The 13,264-nt window shown below is 30.3% G+C and overlaps 1 long non-coding RNA gene across 3 annotated transcripts; it reads right to left on the reverse strand.

The window, feature by feature from the left end:
- Positions 1-3,761: 3,761 nt before the first annotated feature.
- Positions 3,762-12,829, reverse strand: LOC126653949 (uncharacterized). 3 transcript variants are annotated; one of them, XR_007632375.2, is made up of 9 exons: positions 11,918-12,827; positions 11,774-11,828; positions 11,591-11,666; positions 10,785-10,868; positions 6,309-9,579; positions 6,165-6,219; positions 5,982-6,057; positions 5,176-5,259; positions 3,762-3,970 (listed from the first exon to the last, which is right to left on the reverse strand). It is a non-coding gene; the product is annotated as an uncharacterized LOC126653949 (long non-coding RNA). The 3 variants fall into 3 exon arrangements; XR_007632376.2 differs by lacking the exon at positions 10,785-10,868 and having other exon boundaries at positions 11,918-12,829; XR_007632377.2 differs by lacking the exon at positions 5,176-5,259 and having other exon boundaries at positions 11,918-12,828.
- Between the last annotated feature and the right edge of the window lie 435 nt (positions 12,830-13,264).

Here is a 13,264-nt window from a genome sequence, read left to right on the forward strand (position 1 = left end):
TTTAAATAATCTAGAACCCTAAGATCTAATAAGTTTATAAAATTACATGTAGAGTTAATTTAAAATTAAAATATTTTTCCTTTCGTCATCACATTTTTATATTTTGTACACAAGATTATATTTTATTTTATGTCTAATTAGATGTTGAATAAGGTAACAACAAAGAAATTAGGTTATTAAAAAATAAAACAGTTACCAAATAAAAAGAGATTTATAAAGATATTTTTGTGGTAATTTAATTAAAATAATAGCCAAAACTATCGAATAGCTAATAAATTAGAATTAATTGCAAAGTTGACTCCTTAACGTGGATGGGCTACGGTGACCTGCATATAGAAGTCTCTTAAAACATGAAACTATGTTATGTTGTGCAATTTTCATGCTTCTTTTTAATTTTGGTACAATTTATTTTCAAAATAAATAAATAAATCAACTTTAACACAAATTACGGGTTTAAATTTAATTATTGTCTAATCACCTTCTTATAACATACAAATAAACTATAAATTAGAATTTTACTTAAAATAGAAAATATATATATTGTATAGTTTAAATATTATTGAATATTTAATGATTACAAACATTCTAATTTTAATCAAATATAGGTCTAACCATGCATCTATTATGCATGAATGATTAAACTCTTCTAAATGTTAATTGATAACATAAATAATGTTGATTTTTTCTATTAATTAGCTTAGGTAAAATGGTAACAGTTTTGTACACTTTAACAAAAATTCTCTAAGTTATTTGCTAATTTAATTTGTAAATTAATTGCTAACACATTATTTGTAACGGTTATCTCTATTTCTCCACATTATGCTAAATTATTGCATAATTTAAGTCTACAACAATAACTTTTAGTAATTACACAATTATAAAATTAAATGCATTCAATACCTATAACCCAATTATAAAATTTAATACACCCATTAATATTAAAAAAAAATCTTCATATACCCATAAATCACCATTATATATACTCATATTTTTATTCTTCTTCAAGTGAGAGATACAAAATCTCAAGTAGTTCTTTTTTTCTTTTTCTTATTCACTATAATTTTTTTTTATAGTTCTTGAGTTGTTCTTATTTCTTTTTTTTCCTATAATTTCAATATCATGTTCTAACTAATAATTTTTATGTAGATATTGGGAAAACTTGCTCAATCATAAGGTTTTTCTATCACCAGTTTTTTTATTATTTAAAATTTTAATTTTATTCTCATTCATTTTGTTTGATTCACATACGGTGCTCTCATAATTATTCTCATATTTGTTCCTTTGATATTTCTGTATAGTTTCTTATAGATTAATATGACAAGATCTACCTTTTTTTGTTTTTAATTGATACTTGGCATTCTCACAATTATTTTTATTTATATTTCTTTTAATTTTTAATTTTAAATTAGTAGGGTAAGACTAAATTGATTTGTTAGTTTGATTTGATAATTTATTCTTTTAAATTGCTATATATTTCTTTCCAATTCATATGGTAATCTTGGAGAAATATGATGTATCAATTGATTTGCTAATCAAATTTTATAATATTGTTTTCTTTAAACTAAACGATTTCTTTTTAATTGGAATGCCAAAATTGGTGAATTTAAAGTATTATTTTTAATATAATTTGATAGTATTAGTTTCTTTTTAATTTTTATATTATTTTTGTTATTCGGTATGATAAGATTGGTCAAATTCAATGCATGCATTAGTTTTTAATCTAATTTGATAAATTTTTTAAATTTTATCTTATTTGATTTTGTAAACATGATTAAATTATATAAAATAATTGGTGGGATTAGAAAGGAAAACTTAGTAATAAAATAAATATTTTTAATTTTGATAACAAATAATAATTTAAAACTCCCTAATCTTTTTTCTAATTGATATTAACTCTTTTAGGTATAGAGCGAATATAGAAAAAAAATGGACTAATCATGGTACATACAAAATTTTCTTTTATTTGTATTAGATAAGAAAAATGTGATTATAATTGAGAAATGGAAAAATCATCAAATCATAAGGATTGAAATTCTCTCAAGTTCATTTAAATTTGAGGGGGTTATATTCACGATCTATACCGTTTATTGTAAAATGAACGGTGTAAATTAATTTGATTAAAATTCTATTTTTTGATCTATACCATTCATTTTTCTAATGAATAGATCATTGTCATATTTATTTTTTTAAAATTTTATAACGTTGCTTTTAAATTGGTATGTTAAGATTGTCAAATTTAACTGTAAATTTGCTAATCAAATTTGGTGATTTTTTTCTTTAAATTGCTATAATATTTTGGTAAAAAACTTTACAATTATATTTATTTTTAGTTAATATGGTAAAATTGATGAATTTAATGGGGCATTTAAAATAATTAAATAAAATTTTAAACTTTTAATTTAAATAATTTTTCATGTTTTTCAAAATAATTAAAATGAACATTTATTTGTTAAAATAAAAAATAACGACCTATTAAAATTAAACAAATATATAAATATATGTTAGCTTATAAATAAATAAAAAAAAATCCAAATTCTGATAAAAATAAAGGAGTATCCAAATAAAAAATATAAACAAAACTCTTTTAATTGAAATATTTTAAAGTGTTAATAATTAAAAAAATCGTGCAACGCACGGGACTAAAGCTAGTGTTGTAAATATAATAGTACTATATTTTGTGTAAATATATCTATTAAAAAAATTCACTATTCCCCTAAGGAACTCCAAATTTGTTTACTCCAAATAAAATGTAAATTTTCCTTCCGAAAGAATCTCCCAAAAACCTTTTCAATGGTGCTATTTATGTTAAATAGCATCTTAAAACTAACAAGTTAATTTTTTAATTTAATTAATAAAATCCCCAGTGTTGATTTTTTATTTTAATTTATTTTTATAAATAATAATTAACAAATAAAATATTAATAACATTAATTTGTTTTATATTTAATTTATTTATGTATTCAGCTTTTATATTTAAAAATAAAAATCAATATATATTTAAAAAACAACCAACTTATTCCAAAAGTTTAAAATGTTATTATTTAAAAATAAAATAGATTCTAAAAATAGCTTTCTATATGTTTAAAAATCTTTTTCATTTTTTTATTCTAAATTTAAATTATAGAAAGCCCATTGAATTTTCAATTAATTATCAAACTTATGAAACTAAAAAAATTAATAATTTTAAATAGTTCAATTGAGATTCTTTAATGTAGCTAATATTTTAGATAAAAAGATGTCTTTTAAATTTAGAATAAATACATATTTGATATTATAATTATATTAAGACCTAACTTAGGCTAAAAACGAAATTTATAGATTTATATCTAATTTATTAATTTCGAGTCTATAGAACTTCATGAATTTATAAATTTCGCTATTTAGATAAATTTCACCATTTAGTTAGAATATAAAATCAATCAATTTATAAGATAATTTTTGAAAAACTTTTTTAAAAATAATTCATCATTCAATAATTAATTAATTTTAAAAAATTACAAATTTTCGAATTTTTTTGTTCTATTAAAAATAAATTTCATTTAAAATCACGAATTACATAAAATATAGTAATAATTTGAAATGTGCGAAAAATCTAAAAGATACAAAAACTCTAGCCTCTCTTCTCTCTTTTTTTCTCTGAAAAACCCTAGCCGTTCATAACTGTCACGACCCGATTTCTCGAGCCGCAACCGGCGCTAGGGAATGGGAGTGGTAGCTCCGAAACCCGTAGCAAGCCTAAAAACCTGTGTAAATTTTTCGCAAATCAAATCATTTTTTTCATTTATCAAAATACATGTGACCCCATTTTACAAAAATATCAGAGTTAAAATGCGCTAGTCAAATACATAGACAAAAACATCTAGACTACTGCGGACTGCTAGAATGAAAACCTTCTTTCACTTCTTGTGCAAATGACTTCCGAGAATTAAAACTTCGGAAGCTTGACTTTCCAAATAATATCATGCTATCCCTGAAAAATGGGAGGAGCAACGGGGTCAGTATAAAACTGAGTGAGTTCACCAAATTACACGCAATATCACATAAAGGGTTAAAACCGTTGAAAACCCATTTTATATATAGAAAATACTCTTTTAAAATCATATTGCATACCCTCTTTACTTTCCTTCATATCTCTTTGTTTATTTCATAAACTTATAGTTTATACGTATTTGACATCTTCGATTTCTTATTATGGTTTTGATATTTTTCTTCTCTCGTTTTGTTTCATTAGTTTTCGACCGAATCTTAAATCTTAGTTTATATCATCATGATTCTAAGTCGAACTAAATCATTGGCAAGTCTCTTGTGACTTGATCCTTATGGTTGGGTCCCGAGATAGTTCAACCGAGTTACCCATAACCATATGGTACAGTCCCGAGATAATTCAACCGAGTTACTTGTACCATTTCTCAATCCCAAACGATCGATAGGAGTCCCGAGATAATTCAACCGAGTTACTCCTTAGACACGGGTCCCGAGATAGTTCAACCGAGTTACCTTCGTGTCTGCATTCGGACTCTGCACCCTGCAGGTCTATTGAACTTAACTGTCGATTCATATAATTCCTATTGACATTTAATAGGAGTGTTTGTTCACATTGTGTCTCGATCTTGTTTCGTATTGATTCTCGATGTATCGCACTTACTTTTTATTTCGTATGAGTTCCGAGGATTATCATCGAGAATGGATGAGATACAGGTCCCGGGATAATGCTACCGAGTTCAACCTTGTATCTCAGTTCTTATTATTGGGTGTACCATAGTACAATTCTCATTTTACGTTTACTAGTTGATTTTGTATTTTTCGTTATGTTATATTGATCCTTTATGGACCATGGCATGCACATTACATCTACAAGCATACATCTATAACACACGCACATATGGGTATTTATTATGTTTGATAGTACATATCGGAATGTACTATATTTCCTTATTCATATTTGATTCGATTCATGTCATTTTAATTTACCCATCCCCGGTGTTTAAATATATATACTCTTTTCATTTACTTGTATTATTATCAAAATAGCACAATACGATAAAACATCATTTTCGAAACATACATATATATGCATTTTAAGAACATACATTTAAACATAAAAATATTCATATAGCTTTCGTATTAAAATACGTAGCTTTACGAATATTAGCGAGTAATTTAAAGTGTACTCACCACTTGCTATCCAAATTCTTCAAATAATTATGACGATATCTCGATCCGTTTGCCTCAAACCTTTTCGATAGTCGCTCGTCCGATCTACGCAAATATAATAATAGCAAGAATTAATAAAATTCTAACTATTATTAACTTAACCAAAAATTATATTTCTAGCCAACTTCGGCTATCGAAACCGCTTACTTAAAATAGTCCGACCCCTAAAAAAAATTGACATTCTTAAAGTTTAGAACGTCGCCTACAACTTTCATTTAGGTCTCGGACCATGAAACGCACCCGAAGGTGTTGAAAACAAGCTCATAAATTAAGACCTTGAGCTGTCCCGAAATAGCAGGGCAGATTACACCCAAAAATGTTCTGCCTAAAATGAATACCGTAGAGTCCGATTCAACAGAAACTCAAACTTAGACAATTATAGTTAACATCCTAAAGTTTCCGTATCAACAAACGGAACTTGATTTGGAGTTACAAAACTCGAGATATGGTTCACACAAGATGGTTGTTCTGCAAGGACAGATTCTACAAAACGTCCAACTAGTTTCCGTAGTAACGTCTATTAAAACTAACTAAACGAAAGACAATCCGGGGCATGGGAGGGGCTGGACAGAGCCTACCCAGGGCTTAAGGTCAACAACACACAAACACAATCCTCAAACTCACCATCAATTCATTTAACAATTCAATCAACAACTAATCCTATACACAATTCAATCATCAAACATCACTAATCATCACAAAACTCTACTCAATTCTCATTTAATTTCATCAATTCAAACTCATCCAATTTCAGAAAAATCCCTTACCTTAAAGATACTCCATGGCCGAAGTTTCCAAGCTTCAATTCATCATGAACAATCCTCCATTAAAGCTCAATTTCACCTTGTAATGAACAATCAACAAAATCCCCAATTAAGACTTATAAACCCTAATCTCTATTATTATCAATCCATGAAAATATCCATGAAACCTAAAATTGATTAGCTTACCTTGAAAACCTTATCTCCATCATCATTTTGCATCCAATTTAAGCTTATAAACTCACTACAATCAACAATTAATCATTATCATCTTTAAACATAAAAATTCCGAAACTAACAGCTCAATTTTCAACCAAATAAATCTATTTTTACCTCAAATTGATGCCACATATCTGTAGATAATCGTTTTCTCGTTCCGTGGCCGCAAGAATCGCTCAATTTCGTTGAGAAACGAGAAAGTTATGGACATGTGAAATTTGGAGAGAAATGGAGAAGGAGAGTTACGGATCTTGGCTGCAATTTCTGTTTTGAATGAATGAATATTCATTCTTAATTGATGATAATAAGTGGGGAAAGAGTCTCTTTTAGTCCTTGAAGTTGCCACCTCCTTTTACTTCACTTTCTAACTTTTATTTTGTCCGATTTAGTCCATCAATCACTTAATCATTCAATCTCGATAAATTCCGTATTATTTATTTCCCAAATAAATAACAATAGTATCATACCTTATAATATCACCCTCCAACAATTTATTTTGGCAATTTTGGCCAAAAACGCTCAAATTTCCATTTTGAGCTAACTTGCACTTTTTCTCACTTTTTCGTCCAATTTTCATTTTAATGACTATCAATAACAACTTTACCGATATTATTTTCTTATCTTGAGAAAATAGAGTAAAACACAACTTCCTCCGGAAGTTTGTGGTTAAAAGTCCACTTTAGTCCTTAAAGTGGCTAATTTGCACTTTAACCCTTATTCTTAACTAATCGTCAAACTTTCTTCTAAAACGATTTTGTATACTTACGAAACTTGACGATCATTTATTAATAATATTTCACGGACCTTGACGTGAATATTATTAACTCTGGCTTTTCAAATTATTTTATTTTATTCCCTTTTTGTCTTGATTAAATCCAATTTTCGCATAATAATTTTTCATTTAAATTATTATTCTACGATAATTCCAATAGACCCGCTTCGGTCTAAGTCCTTATTATCCAATCCTAATTTGATATTATCGTTCTTAATCTTTACGATTATGCCTCGTGGAACTACACGTAATACCTCAAAAATTTAGGTTATTACAATCTTCCCTCCTTATAAAAATTCGTCCTCGAATTTTCATAATCTTCTAATATCACTTAATCAAACTTTATCATTCACTTCCTTCCATACTTCCGCTGCGGTACTCTGATTAATTATTCACCAACTGTTAACTTTATAGTTAGGTTTACACAATCATTCATCTAATACTGTTTTTAGGTGAAAGTGTCTCGATATACTTATCGAGTAACTTCTTATGCTAACCATCATAACCATCTTATTACTACTTGATTCATAATTATTATGAATCAATTCTCTTTATTCGACCTTTTTGAACAACGTATGTTTGTTCGTAGGGTTCATATCCCCTAACGTAACTAACTTCTATGTTCGATTTCCTCGTCCTAGAGGTAAACGTGCTTCGAATTTAAACACGTCCGCTGTCACTTTACATGTTTGTAAAGTAGCGTCGTTGTTCTTGTATTTAATATACAAGACCACCTTAGAGATTTGCAATTCAAATCTCAATACGTTGCGATTCGCATTACACTACTCGTCGTTCTATATACTTGTCGTGTTACATACGTATGTTTTCATATAGGCCTAACAAGATGATCAGTCTTGTCCTATGCCTCTATATACAGAGTCCCTGTCTGAGCTTACTTACGTTTAAAAACTTATCCGCTTAAAACCATGATACCTTTCATTTCTCAAATCATGTCATAATTGTGCGCCGGTGTGATGACTTCTCTCATCACAAGAGTTGCAATGACACTCCTCTTTTCTTTTCAGACACACAATGTATATGATGCATGTCCTATTAGTGAATGCAATATGGATGTAGTGATGTAATTCTATTCGTGTCAATGCGATGTTGTTATGAATCGTGTCCGGGCACAATTATGTCTTTTCAAAACATTTTATTTCGATCAAATACCTTTCCTTTCATAAAATGGGGTTTACGTAAGTTTCTCTCGACATACGACTCTGCACTATCTATTAACTATCTTTCTATCGTTCGCAACTATTTACATTCTTTACACATGTAAAGATGTAACTCTATTCATCTGATTCTGACGTCATTCAAAAGACACGTCCTAAACGTTCGCGTTTACACTAGGCTAGCTCAAAAGGTCTGATCACTTTCGAGCTTCTAGTGTTTGGACTTCATGATGTTTGTCTCGATTACATCGTATATCTGGTTGTGTCTAACTAGAAGTCGTCGCGACAAACTCCGTCTTTTAGGAAAAAGATTGTTTCGTGTTTCCCGTGGTATCAAACTACTCGGGATGTGGGCATTCCTTCACGTGGTAACCTTGTTGTCCACATCGAAGACATATGTATGTCCTAGCTTGACAGCTAGTCGAGCATCTCCTATCGCATAACGAGTGTATGAAACTTGCATAGTTTGAACTTCCTTGTTCCGATGACAAACTAATAGTGCTAGCCCTTTTGGCTGCCTTCCCTTATCTATCTTTCCTATAAATCCGACTATGTCGCCTTTCTTAAGTCTTGAGAGCATTTCGCCCAGCATAGGCTTAGCAAACTTTCATCATTGAACCATAAGAAACTATTTCTATTCATAACAATCGATTACAATATATAAATTTTATGTATCGTATAAATTATCACAGGCTTACATACCTGTGAGCATATCACTCTCCTGAGTGATCGTGTCTAGTAACGCATCGCATATCTCATCAATCATATACTATTAAATCAATTAATTCAATCATAGTCCATAACGATATTCTTTTATCATATGAGTCTCGAGAGTATATAACTCTTCGCAGACTATAGATACTCGAAAGCGTATTGCTTACTCGAGTAAACACAAACATATATTGTGCTCGCGCACACATCTAACTCGACTCCTAATAGCACATATAGGAGGGGACGTCTTTGTAAAACGTTTGAAAAATCGATGAAAACATTGATAACGTTCAAAAGACATGACTGGAAATCCCTATAATCCGCAGTAGTTCCTATATATTGATCGACACTTTCCTATACTTCAATCATAAAAGAACAATGGCCTAGGAATTCTAAACCATTGCTCTGATACCACCTTTGTCACGACCCGATTTCTCGAGCCGCAACCGGCGCTAGGGAATGGGAGTGGTAGCTCCGAAACCCGTAGCAAGCCTAAAAACCTGTGTAAATTTTTCGCAAATCAAATCATTTTTTTCATTTATCAAAATACATGTGACCCCATTTTACAAAAATATCAGAGTTAAAATGCGCTAGTCAAATACATAGACAAAAACATCTAGACTACTGCGGACTGCTAGAATGAAAACCTTCTTTCACTTCTTGTGCAAATGACTTCCGAGAATTAAAACTTCGGAAGCTTGACTTTCCAAATAATATCATGCTATCCCTGAAAAATGGGAGGAGCAACGGGGTCAGTATAAAACTGAGTGAGTTCACCAAATTACACGCAATATCACATAAAGGGTTAAAACCGTTGAAAACCCATTTTATATATAGAAAATACTCTTTTAAAATCATATTGCATACCCTCTTTACTTTCCTTCATATCTCTTTGTTTATTTCATAAACTTATAGTTTATACGTATTTGACATCTTCGATTTCTTATTATGGTTTTGATATTTTTCTTCTCTCGTTTTGTTTCATTAGTTTTCGACCGAATCTTAAATCTTAGTTTATATCATCATGATTCTAAGTCGAACTAAATCATTGGCAAGTCTCTTGTGACTTGATCCTTATGGTTGGGTCCCGAGATAGTTCAACCGAGTTACCCATAACCATATGGTACAGTCCCGAGATAATTCAACCGAGTTACTTGTACCATTTCTCAATCCCAAACGATCGATAGGAGTCCCGAGATAATTCAACCGAGTTACTCCTTAGACACGGGTCCCGAGATAGTTCAACCGAGTTACCTTCGTGTCTGCATTCGGACTCTGCACCCTGCAGGTCTATTGAACTTAACTGTCGATTCATATAATTCCTATTGACATTTAATAGGAGTGTTTGTTCACATTGTGTCTCGATCTTGTTTCGTATTGATTCTCGATGTATCGCACTTACTTTTTATTTCGTATGAGTTCCGAGGATTATCATCGAGAATGGATGAGATACAGGTCCCGGGATAATGCTACCGAGTTCAACCTTGTATCTCAGTTCTTATTATTGGGTGTACCATAGTACAATTCTCATTTTACGTTTACTAGTTGATTTTGTATTTTTCGTTATGTTATATTGATCCTTTATGGACCATGGCATGCACATTACATCTACAAGCATACATCTATAACACACGCACATATGGGTATTTATTATGTTTGATAGTACATATCGGAATGTACTATATTTCCTTATTCATATTTGATTCGATTCATGTCATTTTAATTTACCCATCCCCGGTGTTTAAATATATATACTCTTTTCATTTACTTGTATTATTATCAAAATAGCACAATACGATAAAACATCATTTTCGAAACATACATATATATGCATTTTAAGAACATACATTTAAACATAAAAATATTCATATAGCTTTCGTATTAAAATACGTAGCTTTACGAATATTAGCGAGTAATTTAAAGTGTACTCACCACTTGCTATCCAAATTCTTCAAATAATTATGACGATATCTCGATCCGTTTGCCTCAAACCTTTTCGATAGTCGCTCGTCCGATCTACGCAAATATAATAATAGCAAGAATTAATAAAATTCTAACTATTATTAACTTAACCAAAAATTATATTTCTAGCCAACTTCGGCTATCGAAACCGCTTACTTAAAATAGTCCGACCCCTAAAAAAAATTGACATTCTTAAAGTTTAGAACGTCGCCTACAACTTTCATTTAGGTCTCGGACCATGAAACGCACCCGAAGGTGTTGAAAACAAGCTCATAAATTAAGACCTTGAGCTGTCCCGAAATAGCAGGGCAGATTACACCCAAAAATGTTCTGCCTAAAATGAATACCGTAGAGTCCGATTCAACAGAAACTCAAACTTAGACAATTATAGTTAACATCCTAAAGTTTCCGTATCAACAAACGGAACTTGATTTGGAGTTACAAAACTCGAGATATGGTTCACACAAGATGGTTGTTCTGCAAGGACAGATTCTACAAAACGTCCAACTAGTTTCCGTAGTAACGTCTATTAAAACTAACTAAACGAAAGACAATCCGGGGCATGGGAGGGGCTGGACAGAGCCTACCCAGGGCTTAAGGTCAACAACACACAAACACAATCCTCAAACTCACCATCAATTCATTTAACAATTCAATCAACAACTAATCCTATACACAATTCAATCATCAAACATCACTAATCATCACAAAACTCTACTCAATTCTCATTTAATTTCATCAATTCAAACTCATCCAATTTCAGAAAAATCCCTTACCTTAAAGATACTCCATGGCCGAAGTTTCCAAGCTTCAATTCATCATGAACAATCCTCCATTAAAGCTCAATTTCACCTTGTAATGAACAATCAACAAAATCCCCAATTAAGACTTATAAACCCTAATCTCTATTATTATCAATCCATGAAAATATCCATGAAACCTAAAATTGATTAGCTTACCTTGAAAACCTTATCTCCATCATCATTTTGCATCCAATTTAAGCTTATAAACTCACTACAATCAACAATTAATCATTATCATCTTTTTACCTAAAAATTCCGAAACTAACAGCTCAATATTCAACCAAATAAATCTATTTTTACCTCAAATTGATGCCACATATCTGTAGATAATCGTTTTCTCGTTCCGTGGCCGCAAGAATCGCTCAATTTCGTTGAGAAACGAGAAAGTTATGGACATGTGAAATTTGGAGAGAAATGGAGAAGGAGAGTTACGGATCTTGGCTGCAATTTCTGTTTTGAATGAATGAATATTCATTCTTAATTGATGATAATAAGTGGGGAAAGAGTCTCTTTTAGTCCTTGAAGTTGTCACCTCCTTTTACTTCACTTTCTAACTTTTATTTTGTCCGATTTAGTCCATCAATCACTTAATCATTCAATCTCGATAAATTCCGTATTATTTATTTCCCAAATAAATAACAATAGTATCATACCTTATAATATCACCCTCCAACAATTTATTTTGGCAATTTTGGCCAAAAACGCTCAAATTTCCATTTTGAGCTAACTTGCACTTTTTCTCACTTTTTCGTCCAATTTTCATTTTAATGACTATCAATAACAACTTTACCGATATTATTTTCTTATCTTGAGAAAATAGAGTAAAACACAACTTCCTCCGGAAGTTTGTGGTTAAAAGTCCACTTTAGTCCTTAAAGTGGCTAATTTGCACTTTAACCCTTATTCTTAACTAATCGTCAAACTTTCTTCTAAAACGATTTTGTATACTTACGAAACTTGACGATCATTTATTAATAATATTTCACGGACCTTGACGTGAATATTATTAACTCTGGCTTTTCAAATTATTTTATTTTATTCCCTTTTTGTCTTGATTAAATCCAATTTTCGCATAATAATTTTTCATTTAAATTATTATTCTACGATAATTCCAATAGACCCGCTTCGGTCTAAGTCCTTATTATCCAATCCTAATTTGATATTATCGTTCTTAATCTTTACGATTATGCCTCGTGGCACTACACGTAATACCTCAAAAATTTAGGTTATTACAATAACTCTTTTCTCAGTTTTTTTTCGGCTGCCGTCAATGGATCAGGTCGTGCTATTGACGGTAGCCATTTTTTCTTTTATGTTATTTTAATTTTATATAGTATAATAAGTAGCCAAACGTTTTTCATTTTTTTCTTGATGGATTAACATTTATCGACGAAGCGTAAATTCAATTGAAATTTTCATAAATCAAAAACCGAAAATAAATTGGAAATCTTTCAACAACAAAGATGAAATTATTCATGAGCTATAGTAGTTTTTTTATTGTTTTAATATTGTATTTTGTTTTGAAAATTCTATTTTGTCCTTTCTATGTGAAGGGTTTGTTGTCCTTTCTATGTGAAAGGTTGTTGTCCTTTCTATATGAAAGGTTGTTGTCTCTTTTTATGAAGGGTTTTCATGTGTTGGTTGTAT

Source organism: Mercurialis annua, linkage group LG6, assembly GCF_937616625.2.
Source record: "Mercurialis annua linkage group LG6, ddMerAnnu1.2, whole genome shotgun sequence".
Taxonomy (NCBI): domain Eukaryota; kingdom Viridiplantae; phylum Streptophyta; class Magnoliopsida; order Malpighiales; family Euphorbiaceae; genus Mercurialis; species Mercurialis annua.